The sequence below is a fragment of the Syngnathus scovelli genome, chromosome 3 (assembly GCF_024217435.2).
Source record: "Syngnathus scovelli strain Florida chromosome 3, RoL_Ssco_1.2, whole genome shotgun sequence".
NCBI lineage: Eukaryota > Metazoa > Chordata > Actinopteri > Syngnathiformes > Syngnathidae > Syngnathus > Syngnathus scovelli.
Window position 1 is genome coordinate 7,287,573 of NC_090849.1, and position 19,439 is coordinate 7,307,011.

A 19,439-nucleotide genomic window follows, 5' to 3' on the forward strand; every position below is an offset into this window, starting at 1 on the left:
ACTATGTACCCAGAATTCTTTTTCAAATCTCAATTGAATGGCGGCTTCATCACTTTTCAACTTTCTATCTTTTGTCTTTTGGATTTGCTCTCTTCTTACTTGTGAAGCTTTCAACCACATTTTAGCACAATCCAATTCACTCTCTCTTTTCTTTTTCAGTCCATTTTTCTTTCTATCCACACTCTCTTCTAAAACATCAACTACTATCTTCCACACTTCAACTCTCAACTTCCCTTCTACTCCATACTTTTTCTTCCACTTCGGCATATATTGCATACAATCTATATATCTACTCGCCATGTACTTCTCATCTCCGTCAAGAGGTAGAGATTTACCGTTTTTATTTCCCATCTTAATTCTAGTAATTTTAGATTATACAATTTATTTTTCTCAAAAATATTATTATTATTATTATTATTATTATTATTATTTATTTCTTTGACTCTTTGAGGATCCTCAATGCAGGTTTAAATCGACCTTTCAACAAATTACTAGCCTGTATTATTGCCGTGGATCAATGCTAGAACTGCTATTTAGTCAATTTATCCTACCAGTTACACACTCCCAACCACACAAACTCAAGCGCTTTGTATTTTTCTCATGGCTCGGACAAACCAAAGCCGTATCTCATAGCTCGGACAAACCAAAGCCGTATCTCATAGCTCGGACAAACCAAAGCCGTATCTCATAGCTCGGACAAACCAAAGCCGTATCTCTCGTGCACCTGTGTTTTTTTTTACGCGTTTCACAAACACAACACAATCACACAACTTCAGGCCTTTAACTTACTTGTCCCCTGGTTCGTTGCACTGCCGGGTCCCGTCAATCCACCTCTGTCAGACGAAGGCAGACCTAAGATGCTGGCCCAGCGAAGAATTTCCTTCCCAGGTCTTTCTTTACCAGGTCCGGCTAGTGGACGCTGGCCCGTCGACGGTGTACAGCGCGTCGTCCTCCGTCAGCCAGATGATGGGTATGAGAGGTCCCGGGTTTCGGCACCAAAATGTTAGAGATTTGCTCACTCCAACTTATTTTGCAAGAACCACACGGGAGACAGGCAAGTTCTTTTAGACACCTGCAGGTGGAGAGATCACTCGCTACAGGAATGAAATCTCGCCTCTCCCAACTGCAAAGGCATATTTATTAAGAGAAAGAGTGGGGGTAAGAGTAGACTGAAAAGGAAGCCCTTGTGCTCTAGTCAAAACATATCAGGGGATGTTTTACGACCTTGTGTAGGATGAGACAAGGTAGGTTATTTATTACCGCTTGCATTCCAACATAATCATACGATAAGGATAATTTGAAAAACCCTAACATAGAGTTTGAAAGTACATCGGATATGCAGGTGAGTAAATGCAGTGCTACATATTTCGAGTCAACAAATTACTGTCAAGGCAGCACAGTGGTTGGCACGTCTGCCTCACAGTTCAGAGGGTGAGGGTTCGATTCCACCTCCGCCCATCATTGTGTGGAGTTTGCATGTTCTTCCCGAGCCTGCGTGGGCTTTGTCCGGACGCCCCGGTTTCCTCCAACATCCCAAAGACATGGTAGGCATGGTAAGCTGATTGAGCACTCCAAATTGCCCGTAGGTGTGAGTATGAGTGTGGATGGTTGTTCGTCTCTGTGTGCCCTGCGATTGACTGGCTAAGGTTCAGGGTGTCCCCTGCCTACTGCCCAATGACTGGTGGGGTAGGCTCCAGCACGCACGCGACCCCCATGGGGACAAGCGGTATGGAAAATGGATGGAAATTACTGTCAAGGCTTTTTGCATAAGACAGCTTTTTTTCCACTACCTAGTTTATCACAGCTGTGCTGTACAACTATACCCAAACAGCTTCAGTTTGGAGTGGTTGAAACACCAACCAATATGGTTGTTACGTAGGCATATTATGTGATTTTGCTCTAGGATACTGTATATCTGTGACAACAGCATTACAAAAATACATGGGCCTGTCTCTGTCAATTGCACCAGGGCAACAGTTTTTTGTGCTGCAATCATTGCGACCAGCCCTGGAACTGACAGACTTTGATAGCTAATGTCCAAAACTAATTTTCAGTGAACTGGGCACATTTTCTATCTTTTAGAGCTGAAGTCTGTCAGTTATGGGTCCATTAAATTGAAGTTCCACAGTATAATTTTAATCAGACAATGCATTACCATACCTGAAGTATCCCTCAGACTGGTAAGCAGATCAGATCCACGAAGCATGGTTTCACAACCCACCTGACAAAAAATGAAAATGTACACAATATCACGGTATACAAATGTACTATGTTCTGCCTTTCAGGCGAGACGTACGTAATTTGTTCACTGTTCACACTCTTATTTTGTAAACGATGCTTTATTTTGGCAGGAGTGATGCTTTATTTTGTCGGACGTGATGTAAACCAGAAAGTGTCCGTGCCTCGTTTGACGTGTGCGAGGGGAGTGAGTTGCGCAGTTGAGGAAGGAGAAGCGAGAGAGCACATCGTTTCATGCCCAACTTGGGAGAAACTCCGACAGAGGCAAAGAAAAAAAACTATATAACTCACGCCGGACTACAAGTCGCATTTTTGGGGCAACTTTATTTGACAAAATACAACACAAAGAACAGACACGAATAGGCAACTACAGGCTAAACGATACGGGATGCTAATGTTACATAAAATTATTCAAATAACTATAACATAAATAAGTTTATCAAACCATTCGTGTCACTCCAAATCATTAAATCCATCGAAATCTTCATCCTCATTCACTTATAAACAACACCGCTGCTGATTCCGGAAGTACATGCGGCACTGAGGTCAGACTCATTGTCAGTTGCGGTTCCAATTATTCCACAGGCCTATATAACTAACATGCCGTGTTCAGGCAGTCCGCAGATATATCCAGACGGGAGACGATTTGTCGGTCTACAGTACCTTTATTGTCATTGATCTCTCTGCATACACCCTTCGTTCATATACTTCCTACTTCCTGTCTCTCCGTCTCCTTTATGTCCCCTATTCAACAGGTACATCTCTATAACATGTTCTCACTATATTAATTATATATAAACTATATATCAAATTACTATAACATAAATAACAAGTTTATCGAACAATCCGTGTCACTCCAAATCATTAAATCCATTGAAATCTTCGTCCTCTGTGTCACTTATAAACAACTCCACTGACTCCGGAAGTCAGTGGATAGATTCAGACTCTTCGTCAGTTGCAGTTCCAATTATTCCACAGGCCTCGAGCGCCCTCACGTGGTTTAAAGTGAAAATTACATGTGAAGTGAAAACTACCAGTAAGTAATGTGGTCAAGTAATAATGTGCTAATAATTCCACATATAAGTCGCTCATGTTTATAAGTCAATACGGTATATGTCTGACACTTCTTTTCTAGTTTCACTCTGTTATTGGTGGCAAGATATCCTAATAAAGCTACAAAACGAACAAAGGACGTCTTGCGTCATCAATTAGGAGTTACTAGCTCACTGTCTGGCTTGGACAAAGCTAACACTCGTCTTAGCGAAGACAGTACGGTGCGTGTCACACACACGCGCACACACGCACGCACACACACACACACGCACACACATATAGCACGTTAGCACAGTTGAGAGGGTGCGGGTTCGATTCCACCTCCGGCCCTCCCTGTGTGGAGTTTGCATGTTCTCCCCGTGTCTGCGTGGGTTATCCCCAGGAACTCCAGTTTCAAACTCCCACATCAACATGCATGTTAGGCCGACAGAGCACTCTGATTTGCCCGTAGGTGTGAGTGCGAATGGTTGTTTGTCTCTGTGTGCCCTGCAATTGGCTGGCAACCAGTTCAGGGTGTCCCCCACCTACTGCCCGATGACTGCTGGGATAGGCTGACCCCCGTGGGGACAAGCAGTACAGAAAATGAATGGATGGTCAGTCAGCCAGTTCCCCACCCCCGAACTCACCACCTTCTAAAGAGGTGCCATTGAGAGCATTCTCACCAGCAGTCTCTCAGTCTGGTATGGTAACTGCCATGTTGCTGACCAGAAGGCACTACAAGGGCTGTGAGAACAGCAGAGAAAATAAGAGGATCAGCCCAACCATCCATACAGGACCTGTACTCATCCAGCTGTCACAGAAGAGCCATCAACATCATTAAAGACCCCACCCACCCCTCACACAAACTGTTTACGCTCCTACCAACTGGAAAGTGCAACAGAGGTATGCGCTACAGGACCACCAGACTCAGCAACAGCCTCTTGCCACAGGTCATCAAACTGCTAAAGTCACTCCCGAAATCATGAACATTAGCCCCCCCCCCCTACAGTGGGAAACGTAATTTCGATCTATTTGTGTGTCTCAAACTGGAAGTGACCCAAATCAAACCGGAAGTGACCCAAATAAACCGGAAGTGACCTTTTTACACCGGAAATGACCCCGAATAAACCGGAAGTGACCTCTGCTAAACCGGAAGTGACCTTTACTAAACCAGAAGTGAACCAAATAAACCGGAAGTGACCCGAATCAAACCGGAAGTGACTTTATTTCAACAAAAAGTGACCCAAATAGCTACATCTGCACTAAGTTTTGCAATTTTTGTCCGATTAAACCCGTTTCAACATTTTAACCCCAAAAGTGAACCTCCTGAAGCTGTATATTTTGTTTCGTTCCAAATTTCAAAAGATTTTGGTGCAATTGCTTTTTTTTTTAACTCCCATTCATTCTCTATGGGGATTCAACATTTCCTCTAACTTCTACATTTTTTAACCGGTTCAACCCATTCCAACTTTCAACTGTTCATCTTTTGCCTACCTATTCCACAACTTCCCACTTACCCAAAATTCCAAACTTTCAAATTTGAAATTCAACCAAATTCTCAAAAATTTCGTTTTTCTACTCTAATTTCTACATTTTCAACCGATTCAACCCATTCCAACTTTCAACATTCCATCATTTTCCTACCTATTCCAAAACTTCCCACTTACCAAAAATTTGACCCCAAATAGACCGGAAATGACCTCAGGTAAACCGGAAGTGACCCCAAATCAAACCGTAAGTGACCCAAATAAACCAGAAGTGAACTTTTTGAACCGGAAGTGACCCCAAATAAACCGGAAGTGGGCTCAGCTAAACCGGAAGTGACCCTAATAAAACCGGAAGTGACCCAAATAAACCGGAAGTGACCTTATTTCAACAAGAAGTGCCCTAAATGAAACCGGAAGTGACTGAAATTTAACATTTGCTCTAACTTTTTTCGTCCGATTCAACCCGTTTCAACTTTTTAACTCCAAAGTGAACATCTTGAACCTGTAGTTTTCGTTTTGTTCTCAATTTCAAAAATTTTGGGGGCAATTTTTTTGTTAAATTTCCATTCATTCTCTATGAGGCATTCAACATTTGCTCTAACTTCTACATTTTAGAACCGGTTCGACCTGTTCCTACTTTCAACTGTTCATCTTTTTCCTACCTATTCCACAACTTTCCACTTACCAATTTTGAAATTTACACCAAATTCTCCAAAATTTCTTTTTTCAACTCTAATTTCTACATTTTTCAACCGATTCAACCCGTTCCAACTTTCAACTCCTCGTCATTTCCTACCTATTCCACAACTACGCACTTACCAAAATTTGACAAGTTTTCAATTTTGAAATTCACCACAAATTCTCCAAATTTTCTACATTTCTCAAGTAACTCAACTCGTTTCAACATCATTCGGCAGCATTCCCCAAGAAGTTATTCATAGTCTTCGCCTTCACACGCAATTTCTCCAGAAATTGCACTTTCTAGTTATTGTGTGAAGGCGATGGCCATATGTTATTCTACTCCATTCTCTATTGTTATGATTATTGTGCGAAGGTGATGGCCTTCACACACGTTATTCTACTCCATTCACTTCATTATTATATTTTATTCCCGTCACTTTTTTATCCTTCTTCTTCCACATAATTCATCCGATTCACTCCATTCCACTTTTGACGTATTCCAAATATTCACGAGATGAGCGCTTCCATTTTTCTCGTTCCGAAAATTTCAGTTTTCGCAAAATTCCCAAATTTACGACAAACTTTTCCCCATTCATTCTTAACGGCACATTCGACATTTCACATTTACGTCGTTCCAATTTGAAATTCACATCATTCAGCACATTCGAATCACATTCGGAAAGATTCTCGACATTCCCAAGATTGCCAAACTCAAAAATTTCACGTTTTCACGTTAAAAATTTCGACAAAATGTCATGAAATTTCACGAAATTTCGTTTTTTACCTCTAATTTCTACATTTTTCAACCGATTCAACCCATTCCAACTTTCAACTGTTCATCTTTTGCCTACCTATTCCATAATTTCTTACCTACCAACAATTCCAAATTTTCACATTTGAAATTCAACCAAATTCTCCAAAATTTCGTTTTTCTACTCTAATTTCTACATTTTTCAACCGATTCAACCCGTTCCAACTTTCAACATTCCATCATTTTCCTACCTATTCCAAAACTTCCCACTTACCAAAAATTTTCCAAAATTTCATTTTACACTTCTATTTTTTACATTTCTCAAGTAATTCAACTCGTTTCAACATCAATCGGCAGCATTCCCCAACAAGTTATTCATAGTCTTCACCTTCACACGCAATTTCTCCAGAAATTGCATTTTCTAGTTGTTAATTGATATTCAAACGCAAATCCATCAAAGTCCTCATCTTCTGTATCCGAAATAAAACAGTTGGGCAAGTTCGCCATTAAACATGACAAGTTCCCTCTTGTTCTCCCCTCGGAGTCAAACTCATTGTCGCGCAGCTCTTTGGCAATGTTCCCAGCTTTCCAGAAAGCTTGAATTGTGCCTCGTAAGCATGTCTCTTTGTCAATACCATTTTAAAGGGTCCAAATGCTGTTTGCTTTGCACAAACCGATCGTATTCATCAATGGCGGTGGAGAGACGTACGCTGTATTATGTACAGTCTGATTGGTTACGGTTACTGCCCCGATCTACAGAAAATGTAATGTCCTCTGATTGGTTCATCGGGTCTACATATTACATTGTTTATAGATTTTGGAATTAGGTCCATACAAAAGATGCACCTTATTAAAAGGCGCCCCTTCAATTTTTGAGAAAATAAAGGCGTTTAAGTGCGCCTGATGGTGTGGAAAATACTGTAAACAAACGAAAAGTAAAGTTGAATTTGACTTATTTATTGAACTGTTTGTCACCCGCTTTCCTCATGGAATCTACTTTTTTTCTACTAGATAATCACAGTCTGCTCGAGGACATTTTTTTTATCCTTTCCCGTCCCAATCCCGTGATTGGGATCATGGGAGTACTGCAGGATTCCTCAAAAAATTTCATCCTCTACCCTAGCACCGTATAAAACAATGAGTACCTTCACTGGATTTGCAGGCATCTTGCCCATGAACTGAGTGCTGTAAGGGTAATCCAACATGGCCATGAGTGTGAATGCGTTCCTCAGAAAGCCATTTAGCTGGTGGATGTCCTGAGCAGATGATGGACGCTTACACAGGGCGAATGTGGACTGAATTTTACTGTACTCTAAAAAAAAATTAAGATATAAATTACACATTTTTACATTTAAAGTCTAAAAACACCAAATTCAAATGTATCTGGTTTTAATTTCAGAGGGGTGTCAAACTAATTTTTATCGCGGGCCACTTTGTTTCACACACAGTTTCCCTCAGATTGCTGTTATGACGGTGACACCAAATGTTTGTCTCATATAACTGCATATACACCACAAAGTGATGGATTGCTCGTTTTTAAATAAGACATTATAGTTTGTTCAATTATTGCTCAAATTACTGTAAAAAGGGTAACAAAATATCCATCCATTCTCTGAACCGCTTAGTCCCCACGGGGATCGCGGGTGTGCTGGAGCCTATCCCAGCCATCAACGGGCAGTAGGCAGGGGACACGCTGAACCGGTTGCCAGCCAATCGCAGGGCACACAGGGACAAACAACCATTTGCACTCGCACTCACACCTTGGGACAATTTGGAGTGCTCAATCGGCCTACCAAGCATGTTTTTGGGATGTGGGAGCAAACCGGAGTGCCCGGAGAAATCCCACGCGGGCCCGGGGAGAACATGCAAACTCCACACAGAGAGGGCCGGAGGTGGAATCAAACCCGCACCCTGCTAACTGTGAGGCGGACGTGCTACCCAGTGCGTCACCGAGCCGCCCGGTAACAAAATAATTATTGCAAAATCTCAATATGATTTATCACACACGCCATTTTAAAAATTTGGTAGAGATTTTAGCAATGATTATGGAAGTTGACATGATCTGCTTTCGCAGGCCACATAAAATGGTATGGTGGGCTGGATCCAGCCCCGGGCCTTGAGTTTGACACCTGTGGAATAGTCCATGGAACAAATTACATAATTTACCTTGCCGTTCACCTAATTCTTTCAGCTGATGAAAAGCTCCTTTTACTGCATTTCTGCATTTTTGAGAAATGTTTTCAAAATCCTGTTTAAGAAAAATAAAACAAAAGCAATGTTGCAAGGGAGTTGATGGCAATTGTAATAGTCTACAAATACAGTTCTGTTTGCAAGAAAATCCAGTTTTATAGCCGTTTTCAAAGCACGAGGACAAATTGCGATGGCTGATTTTGCGTCATTAAAAAGTGAGTTTGAAAGACAGGGGCAAACCATCACTGTCCATAACAATAACAAGTAGGCACAGGCAAAATAAACTCCTGTAGACATATTTGAAATGTCATTGATGGCAAATATTATCGCATAATAAATGAATATACAGTATACACTAGATTTCATTACTTTTGTTCATTCGTATTATCACATCATTTCACGCTGATTCCACCGGATACTCTCGTGCAATTGATTTGCACATCAGTGGTATTTTTGTTCGAAGCGTATTTCCACTGTCATACATAATCAAAATCACCAAAAACCTAGTGAAATGATTTGTAGGTTACCGTTTTAACTGGACAAAAAAAGCTAATCGCTGTTACTGTGGTGGTAAAAATGTAACAATCATAATGATGAAAACAATAATAATTATAAATGATACTAATAATGATAAAACAGCATATCCATCCAACTTACAGCAGTGACATCTCTAAAAAACTGCCTTGGATCATCCAGCCCAGCAGTTGACAGTATGGGTGCACTAGCAGCAAGAGCTCCAGCCACAAGATTTGGATACTTTATACTCATATAGACAGAAAGCATTCCACCATAACTGAAGAGAAGAATGAGACAAATGCATGTTAGGGTAAACTTTGAGTAACTGAAGAGAATAATGAAACAAATTAATGTTAGGGTAAACCTTTACAAAAGTAGGATATAAAACATTTTAGTATTTTTATTACATATTTGAGTTAATGTTTGTGCTGCGGGAAATTGTTGAGATTTTTTTGTCACTCAGACATTTTTTAACACAAATATTAGATTCATAGTTCGCTCCATTTCAAACGTTAACAAAGTTTAATAAATACCTCTCTCACAGTCTGACACACAAAGGCAGAATGTGAAGGTAGAATATTGTGTATTTTCTGAGAGGCGTGGTTCCATCCCGGCGCTGGGTGGTTATGGGAAAATTACTTCTCATGACACAGGGATCTGTTGGGTTGACAACATTTATCTGAAATCAATCTCGGAGACGGTAGGTCTTTCTTGGCTTAGCGTTTTCTCTTGCGCAGAAAGGTGCACCCCAGACACAGCAAGTGTGGCTGAGATTCGCACTCTGCTCTGAGTTTTGCCGTGCTTTTATTGAGAGAGAAACAAAGGGGGAAGTGTACATGGTCGAATAGGTTTCCAGACAGGAAGAACAACATTCCATAGTTATATCCCATTACCACAGAACACAGGGGGTACGTCTCATGACCATTAGCTCAACAAAGACGTAGTCTTTAGTGCCTCTGGGAATACATTGCTGTGCCGTACTCATGACCTTTGTCCGCTTCAGCCGTCCCATGACAATCTCATGATCTGCACATGTCTAGCTAACTGTGGGGCTTATTGTATAGCGCGGCTAATGACATATGCCCCCAAGTCATTTTCACGAGGCCAGATACTGCGGAGAATCTTGCACACAAAAGTAGTTACATAGAATCCAATGATAAAAAGTATATCATTTCCAACATTCCCCCCTGTTTAACATTGGAATTCCTGGAAAACAAAACATCAACTAATAACTACATATGTGTATAAATGAGTATATGCCTACATAATATAGTATAGTACCATCAAAAAGCATGAAAGTTTACATTCCAGAGTTTATCAGAACTACAGCCCTTCATCCGGCTTTGGCTATGTTCGTTATAATGGAATGTATTTTGTTCTGGATCGTCAAGAAAAATAGGACAGGTAGGCGATTTACGCAACGCGGTCCCACTCATCTTGTTCACGCTGGGCCAACATGATATTCTGGACAGCAGACGCTGATGTCAACCTTTTAGTCATGTGACAAATTAAAATAATGCCGCATGTGGTCATTTGATAAAGTAATGAAGGACATAATATTGACACAATATCACAGCATACTGCAAAGTTGAAATGCTCTTAGTTTTGCCCCCCTTGCATATGTATGTGTCTGTAGTGAATTGCTCTGGGATCACTGCCCAGGGCCTGCTGTCCATCCAAGATCTTTATGTCCACTTCACTGTCCTCAGAGTCTCTTCCCAGGCCCCGGTCAGCGTCCAGGAGTTCCCTAGTAATCGACATCTCCATAACCAGTCGTCAGCAAACAATTCTTCTCCTTTGTGGTTGTTCGGGGCACGGGGATGATTGGTGGTCGTTGTCTCATCGGAGTGTTCAATAGAACCTCCAAGCGTCCCTGCATCTACTCCTACGATCCAGAGGGCCGCGTGAACCTAAAACAAACAAACAAACAACAACACTCCCCCCAGGAGTTATGAATTATCTTCCTTATTTCTCATTGTGCTGTCAGTCTCGCACGATTTCTCCTGTGACTGCTGCCTGTTGAATTCTGGCACGTCCTGTTAAAGCCTCCAAAACAAGTGAATCCAAAAAAGCATTGAATGTCACAATTAAATTTTATATGTATCTACTTACGCACTCAAACGTAACTCCACCCCCCTTTGACACATTCGCCCAATGTGTCATTAGGCATTTAAAAAGGAACCGGCAAACGTCCTACCACATCATCACGTCTTGCAGCCAGTCCTGTCGAACCTTGCAGTCATCCAGGATCGTCATCCCCAAGTTCCTGAAAATTGACTGTGCACCTCACACTCGGCAATACCAACAACGGACACTTGTGCTCACAAAACTACACAGGCATCGAGTATCTACTAAATGAAAATAGACACACAATGAATCATGGCGCACGGGGATTCCGTCCTGAAAATCATCAATCATCATAAAAATCAAAAGGGTTAGGGTTAACATTTTCACGTGAATTCAACATAAACTTTCCAAGACTGCAATCGACAACCTGCAAAAGTAATACAAGTTATAAAACAACCAGAAATCTGCTCCTCGGCTGGCGGTTGACGCTGCAATAAGTCAAGTGACACACAGAAACAAAGCCAAGCTCGCACTTGCCACAAGCAAGCTTAAGTTCCATATGTATGGTTGTCATCTACATAGTCTGTCACCTTGTCGGGTGAGTTCAGGTTCGTCATGTCATATGTCCATCGTCCTAGTGTTCGATATCAGTCCTGTCTTGTCCATCCGTGTTGCTGAATTCGGCCTTCTCCATGAACTATTTTTGTTGTTCATGGTGCCTTTGATTAACCATCGGCTGTTAGTCATCACGCTTGGGTGTTCCCGTCTCAGGTGAGAGGAATCTTACCCTCAACTGTGACCCTTTCATACCAACTACAAAATACTTTGGCCTTTCATACTGCCCTCAACACACACACACACACATATTCGTAACCACACAAGCGCCAATCCATTTGCATCTATCACTCATACAACAACAAACAAATTTAGTATGTGTAAGTGAACAGGCAATCAGCGAATATTAACGGTAAACCCTTCATTTCTGGATGTTCTTCCCAAGTGAATATTTCGTACATTCGTACCGGACCTTTACTGTAAAATTGCCAATTAAATGCCTAAAAATTCAGTCATTTGTACTGCTGAGCATGTTCATGGGTGAGCATGGGGAAAGAAGCAGCCTCAGTAGGTCCTTAAATAATCTTGTCCTAATCCATCGTTCTGATCGAGCACCTGGGTAAAGATACTCAAAAGTCTTCCTCCAACAGTCTACTCCACTACATTATTTTCACTTTGCCATGTCAAGGCATTTGTTTTCCGAGTCCTATCACATTTGTCATCGCGTTCACTGTCACTTGGTGTGAGTCTCATGCAGTGTTATTCTTAACTGTCAAAAGTTTTCATGGCTGTTATTCCTTGATCTTATCAAACTTTTTGTTTTGACACCAGAATTTCCCTATGAGGTGTGATTAACTTCTACTTTATTAATTACCTCCATTGAATAATCTAATCACCTTTTGACTGCATCCTAGTAGATCCTAATGCCCCATTTTTCCTTCTCCGAACTGTTAATGACTAAATGTCTAATTGTTAAGCTGGATGGGCTAAATGTGATTCTACTCTTATTTTTTACAATTTTAGCCTATCTGTTTCATCCAAATTTATCCTCTGACTATGATACTTTTTCTTTCTTCGTAACACTACACAATTTGTTCCTTATTTGTTTATCTTTTAGCAAGACTCCTCAGTTGTGTCAAACTCAGTGCCCAAGCAAGCTTCCATCCACTCTGACCCAAGCTCCACCAAGTTTGATAACGTCTCAGCAGCTTGGTGCATCTTTCAGGTCTTGTGTGTCTTTCGCCGCACCTCATTGTCAGGTTGTTATCTTTGGTTGTAGTCTCAGAGTCAACTCATCCCTCACTCTTGGATGAGTCCATTTTCAACTGAGTCCATTCTCATCTTGTGAGTTCCTTCACTCTTTGTACTCCGCCTCCGAGGATGTCGTTCTCCTCCAGGGCGTTGTGCTCCCCCCAAGCACAAATATAGTCCTTCTTTGCTCTTGCAAAGGTCAAAGGTGCCTTAGAGCCATGCACCATTTTTCTTGATGTTCTCAGCTGTCGGTGGAGTCTCGGGATCGAGTTTCAGAGTCACTGATGGATACTGAAAAAACAGACTGGGATACCAAACTTAAATATCATCTTCCAATTTGACATAAATTCCATAGTGCCTTCTGTTAATCAAACTTCAAATTCTACTATTATCAATAATCTAATCCACCTGAGAAGGACAGCGCCTTTCCTTCATGAGCGCTCGGATGTATTGTGATGGACCTCATTTGAACCATTTTAAATTGACAGATTACCCTAAACTTAAATTGCAAGTCTTAACTGTTATTTCTCTCAATTATACTGTAATTTCCAGAAACTCCTCCTATTTTCAGGCTACTATCTATCTTTTGTTTTCCTAACTATCTATCTTTTGTTTTCCTAACTTTGATTTTATGCCATTATTATTACCTTTCCACCTTTCCTGATTTGAGCCTTCAATTTCTGATCTAGTTTCCAAATTTTGCCTAGTATCATCTCTATTTTGACCTCAGTATTAATGGTGTTATGCTCACTTTACAGATATTACTGAACTGTCCTGAATTTATAATTCATTGCCAGTACATCGAAGGCCATTTCTCAGCTGTTCACTTTTTCCATGTTCCTGTTAGGCTCCACTATTCGAATCTTCGAATTTTCATATAGAGTTTCTTTTAGGTTCCTGTGTGGATCATGTTTCACACAAACAGGACATGCTTAAATTTTTTTTTTTCAAGAATCTAAACCAAAGGTAACTAATAGGTAACTAATAACTCATCTCCCCCCTGTTGTCACATAAGTGACACAACAGGCGTTGCCTTAAAAGTCATTTTGGCAAAACAGTTTTGTTATTGACATCGTCAATAGCACCTTATCCATTATCACACCCTTTGTTGTTTGAACTAATATCATTTTCAATCTTGTCAATCCTTCTTCTACTTTTGGTGTCCACGCGAATGTATCTTTGACTGCTAACGGCTGTCCATGAGCCACTCCTGTTAGTGGCTTAGCAATTTCAGCATAGCATGGAGCCCAAGCTCTGCTGTAATGACAGAAAAAAAAACATCAGTTGTTCTTCGTGGCAGGTCGTGGTGTGTCTAATATAACCTGTTCCCTGCTCTCCCTTTCGCTGAGAGTAAACCAAGATAGTTTACTTCTGGTTTTTACCCATCCTAACTTCTGTTACTTGACTTCACTTCCTCTTTGGCCTAAATGCTGCATGAGGAGAAAGGAATCTCATCCTTACACTTCCTTTGTTTCAAAAGCAATTATTATCATTGTAGACGAAAACTTGAATTTTTCTCTATATGGAGCCCTTTGAGACTGTTTGTGATTTAGGGCTATACAAATAAACTTGACTTGACTTTTAGATGAAAGCCTAAAACGAGCCATTCAATTCATGATAATCAGTCAACCACTGTGAAATAAGCCCTATTTTCTTTTCTTAGCATTAAATATGTTCAAAATCACTCTTTCTTCAAAGTTGTTCTACTACTTTTCACATAGTAGTCTCCAACAACGTCAACCAGTCAAGCTGTATCTTTTTTTTTTTTTTTTAAGTCAAATCTTGTCATTCATTCCTGCTCATTTGCATCTCACACACGCGCGCACACACAGGCACGCACGCATGCACTGTTCTCACTCTCCTCAAGCTCTCTTCAAGCTGTCCACACAGTCATACTACATCATTTTTAATTCACAGTCCTCATTTGAATCTGTCCTATCTCAAGGTTCTTGATAAAACAACCCACTCATTCCGATTTTGACATATTCCAAAAATTCACTCAAGAGATGCTTGCATTCAATTAATTCCATAAGCTTTTCATTTCCACAAAATTTGCAAATTTAGGGCAATTTTCCTTCCACTCATTCTTAAAGGCAAATTCTAGATTTCACCTTTACATTGTCCCAGTTTGAAATTCACATCATTCAGCCCATTTAAATCACACTGGGAAAGTTTTTAAACATTCCCGAAATTGCAAAATTAAAAAATTCATATTTTCACGTTAAATTATTACTTCTTTGTAATGCTATGGCATGCTCAAACTTGGCGAATAAAAGATTGATTAAAATTTCTGCAAAATTTTACAAAATTCATATTTCACCTCTAAGTTCTACATGTTTCAACTGATTCAATTCTGCTCGAACATCATTCTGTTGCATCTCCTAAATATTTATTCATCTTTTTCGCCTGTCTTTACACCAATTTCTCCAAAAAATGCATTTTCCAGTTTCAATGTCTCCTTCTTTTTCTTGCGGTGCAAATCAAATAGACCCCAGTCTAGTAACTTTCCTTGCACACTATTTTAGCCAATTTCAAAATTTTAACACATAGACACACATAAACACACAGAGAACACAAGGACAACACAAAGGCCCACAACAAAACACAGTGCACAAACAACATCAACAAACAATGCTGCGCAAACGTCTTCCTCTATTTGATGTTTTGGTTTTACTATTTTTATTTATTTTTTCTCACATTAGTGGCCTTCCAATAAGGTTTGACAACTGTATCATTCGCATACATCAGCGTCATTTATACTTTGGGGAAATTTAACAGCCTTGGTCATGCTTCTTGTTTGGTAGGAGTTCTTATTGACTGACCATGATATATTTTGCTATTATATGGGGGGGGGTTCAGGTCTTTTAAATTAGATGCATGTTTTGCATAGGAGCAGAAGGAGCTTCTGCCTCAGGCTCCTCTTCTTGAGCCACGCCTAACAGTGCGCCTACGCACTATAGCTTCATTGTCTGACAATCATACTTGCGGCCTCAAGTTTGGTAACTTATTTAACGTATACTTCTCATCCCCTGATACATTGTCAGTAACACTTTGATGGCCCCCCATTATAATCAATTTAGTTCAACATTTAAATCATAGGGATTTCTAAAGATGGAATGTTTCTTTAGTGCAATAACAACTTTCTGTGGTAATTCCTGCTTTGACCAGTTTTCTGGTGAGGAATTCCACAGAAATTTGCCATTTCTTCCCACCATGTTACATGCAGCACAATAGCGAGTGATACGTGCTACCATTCACACACATTCACACCGCGGAATTTTCTTAACACAACGAGGTGTATTTCCGTCTACAAGTTCCATCTGTAGACTGAATTCCTATCACTTGGAATTCACAACAAGGAATCCGCCGTCCTTACCCAGGTACCCTTTTTCTGGGGACTAAAATACCCCAACCACGCAGCCAACAAAGAGGTCTCACCGAGTCTCTGAGAGATTTCTTTTGAAGTTTCCGTCAATCCTCGCTGCCGAGAGGTGCTGAACCGGACGCCGGCCTGGTGGATGAACATTGTTCCCCAGGGCTTTCCTTCAGGCGTCCTGTGACCTCTGCCGTGCACGGATTCGGCGTCTTCAACACTCTTCGGATCAGCGAGCAGATTTTCAGGAAATCCCGGACGAGCCCCCAAAAATGTTGGGTTGACAACATTTATCTGAAATCAATCTCGGAGACGGTAGGTCTTTCTTGGCTTAGCGTTTTCTCCTGCGCAGAAGGGCGCACCCCAGACACAGCAAGTGTGGCTGAGATTCGCACTCTGCTCTGAGTTTTGCCGTGCTTTTATTGAGAGAGAAACAAAGGGGGAAGTGTACATGGTCGAATAGGTTTCCAGACAGGAAGAACAACATTCCATAGTTATATCCCATTACCACAGAACACAGGGGGTACGTCTCATGACCATTAGCTCAACAAAGACGTAGTCTTTAGTGCCTCTGGGAATACATTGCTGTGCCGTACTCATGACCTTTGTCCGCTTCAGCCGTCCCATGACAATCTCATGATCTGCACATGTCTAGCTAACTGTGGGGCTTATTGTATAGCGCGGCCTAATGACTGCCATATGCCCCCAAGTCATTTTCACGAGGCCAGATACTGCGGAGAATCTTGCACACAAAAGTAGTTACATAGAATCCAATGATAAAAAGTATATCATTTCCAACAGGATCTTAGTTAGAAAAATATTTTATTCCTGCTCATGCTGATGTCTCCTCGTTAACTTTTATTTGCACACCTCTGTGTCCGCACGAGTCTCCTCGTGTTTCTTTCTGCTCCTGAGACCCTCTCCCTTTGGGTCTAGCTTGAATATGCAAATTAACTAACGGCAAATGCCTCTGTGGGCTCTGTTCCCCTTGAGGCAAATGGTCACAATAGGGGCAATTACCTTCCTCTCCAGCAAGAAACCGATAACACCTTCACACAACCATAAACTGGGTGGGGACATGCAACTCTGTCTTCTCTCCTTGGAAGGCGCCACGAGGTCTACATGCATGTCAATCACTTTTACTTACCAGACTGTAACTTTAAGGTTAAGTTGTAAATTCACTATTACAGGACTGTCACATAAAATTTGAATATTGTGATAAAGTTCTTTATTTTCTGAAATGCAATTAAAAAAACAAAAATGTCATACATTCTGGATTCATTACAAATCAACTGAAATATTGCAAGCCTTTTATTATTTTAATATTGCTGATTATAGCTTACAGTTTAAGAAAACTCAAAAATCCTATCTCAAAATATTAGAATATTTCCTCAGATCAAGTAAAATAAAGATTTATAACAGCAAAACAAAATCAAACATTTGAAAATGTCCATTAATGCACTCAGTACTTGGTTGGGAATCCTTTTGCATGGATTACTGCATCAATGCGGCGTGGCATGGAGGCAATCAGCCTGTGGCATTGCTGAGATGTTTTGGATGCCCAGGATGCTTCAATAGCTGCCTTTAGCTCATTTGCATTGTTGGGTCTGGTGTCTTTCAGCTTCTTCTTCACAATACCCCACAAATTCTCTATGGGGTTCAGGTCAGGGGAATTGGCAGGCCAATCGAGGACAGTAATGCCATGGTCAGTACACCATTTACTGGTCGTTTTGGCACTGTGGGCAGGTGCCAGATCATGCTGGGAAATGAAATCATCATCTCCATAGAGCTTTTCAGCAGACGGAAGCATGTAGTGCTCTAAAATCTCTTGGTACACAGCTGCATTTACTCTGGACTTGATGAAACACAGTGGACCAACACCAGCAGCTGACATGGCTCCTCAGACCATCGCTGACCGTGGGAACTTCACACTGGATTTCAAGCAACTTGGATTTTGCTCCTCTCCAGCCTTTCTCCAGACTCTGGCGCCTTGACTTCCAAATGAAATACAAAACTTGCTTTCGTCTGAAAAGAGGACTTTGGACCACTCTGCAACTGTCCAGTGCTTCTTTTCCATAGCCCAAGTCAGACGCTTTTTCCGTTGTCTTGAGTTCAGTAGTGGCTTGAACATGGGAATACGGCTATTGTAGCCCATTTCCCGGACACGTCTGTGAACAGTGGCTTTTGATACCTGGACTCCAGCTTTAGTCCACTGTCTTTGAAGCTCCACCAAATTCTGAAAGCGACTCTTCTTCACAATGCTGTTAAGGCTGCGGTCATCTCTCTTGGTTGTGCAGCGTTTCCTGCTACATTTCCCCCTTCCAACAGACTTTTTGTGGATGTGCTTTAAAACTGCACTCTGTGAACATCTTGCTCTTTGAGAAATTTCTTTTTGTGTCTTACCCTCCTGATGGAGGGTGTCAATGATGGTCCTCTGGACAGCAGTCAGATCAGCAATCTTCCCCATACTTGTGATTTAGTTTACTGAACCAAGCTGAGTGTTTTTCAAGGCTCAGGAGTTAATTAGATGATTCAAGTGATTAGTTGAATACCCTACTGGTATACTTTTTCATGATATTCTAATATTTTGAGATAGGACGTTTTCTTAAGCTGTATGCCATAATCAGCAATATTAAAATAATAAAAGGTTTGCAATATTTCAGTTGATTTGTAACGAATCCAGAATGTATGACATTTTTGTTTAAAGAACTATCACAATATTCTAATTTTCTGAGACAGTCCTGTATATGGGTATATAAAAATATACCTCAATATCCATGTAATTAGAACTTAGTACAATTAATTACAATTAGTACTGCATGTTGTTTCCACCCCTTGATGTACAAAAATGCTGAAAATTGATTCTTTTTTGGACAGAATTTCTAGGCACAGCCGAGGCGTTGAGGGGGTCCGGTTTGGGGACCTCAGCATCGCGTCTCTGCTTTTTGCAGACAACGTGGTGCTGTTGGCTTCTTCAGGCCATGATCTCCAGCTCTCACTGGAGCGGTTCGCAGCCGAGTGTGAAGCGGTCGGGATGAGGGTCAGCACCTCCAAATCTGAGTCCATGGTTCTCGGTCGGAAAAGGGTGAAATGCTCTCTACGGATCAGGGATGAGATCCTGCCCCAAGTGGAGGAGTTCAAGTATCTTGGGGTCTTGTTCACGAGTGAGGGCAGGTTGGAGCGCGAGATTGACAGGCGGATTGGTGCAGTGTCGGCAGTAATGCGGACTTTGTACCGATTTGTCGTGGTAAAGAGAGAGCTGAGCCAAAAGGCAAAGCTCTCAATTTACCGGTCGATT

The 19,439-nt window shown here is 41.1% G+C and overlaps 1 long non-coding RNA gene across 3 annotated transcripts in view; it reads right to left on the reverse strand.

The window, feature by feature from the left end:
- Positions 1 to 19,439, reverse strand: part of LOC125965736 (uncharacterized) — a 76,951-nt gene that overhangs the window by 34,442 nt on the left and 23,070 nt on the right. For 2 of the 3 annotated variants that reach the window (XR_011086601.1, XR_011086602.1), the window contains exons 2-3: positions 9,037 to 9,172; positions 2,161 to 8,437 (exon numbers count right to left, since the gene is read on the reverse strand). This is a non-coding gene — a long non-coding RNA (uncharacterized lncRNA). The remainder of the gene's footprint in view (positions 1 to 2,160; positions 8,438 to 9,036; positions 9,173 to 19,439) is intronic. The other variant, XR_011086603.1, reaches the window with a different exon arrangement.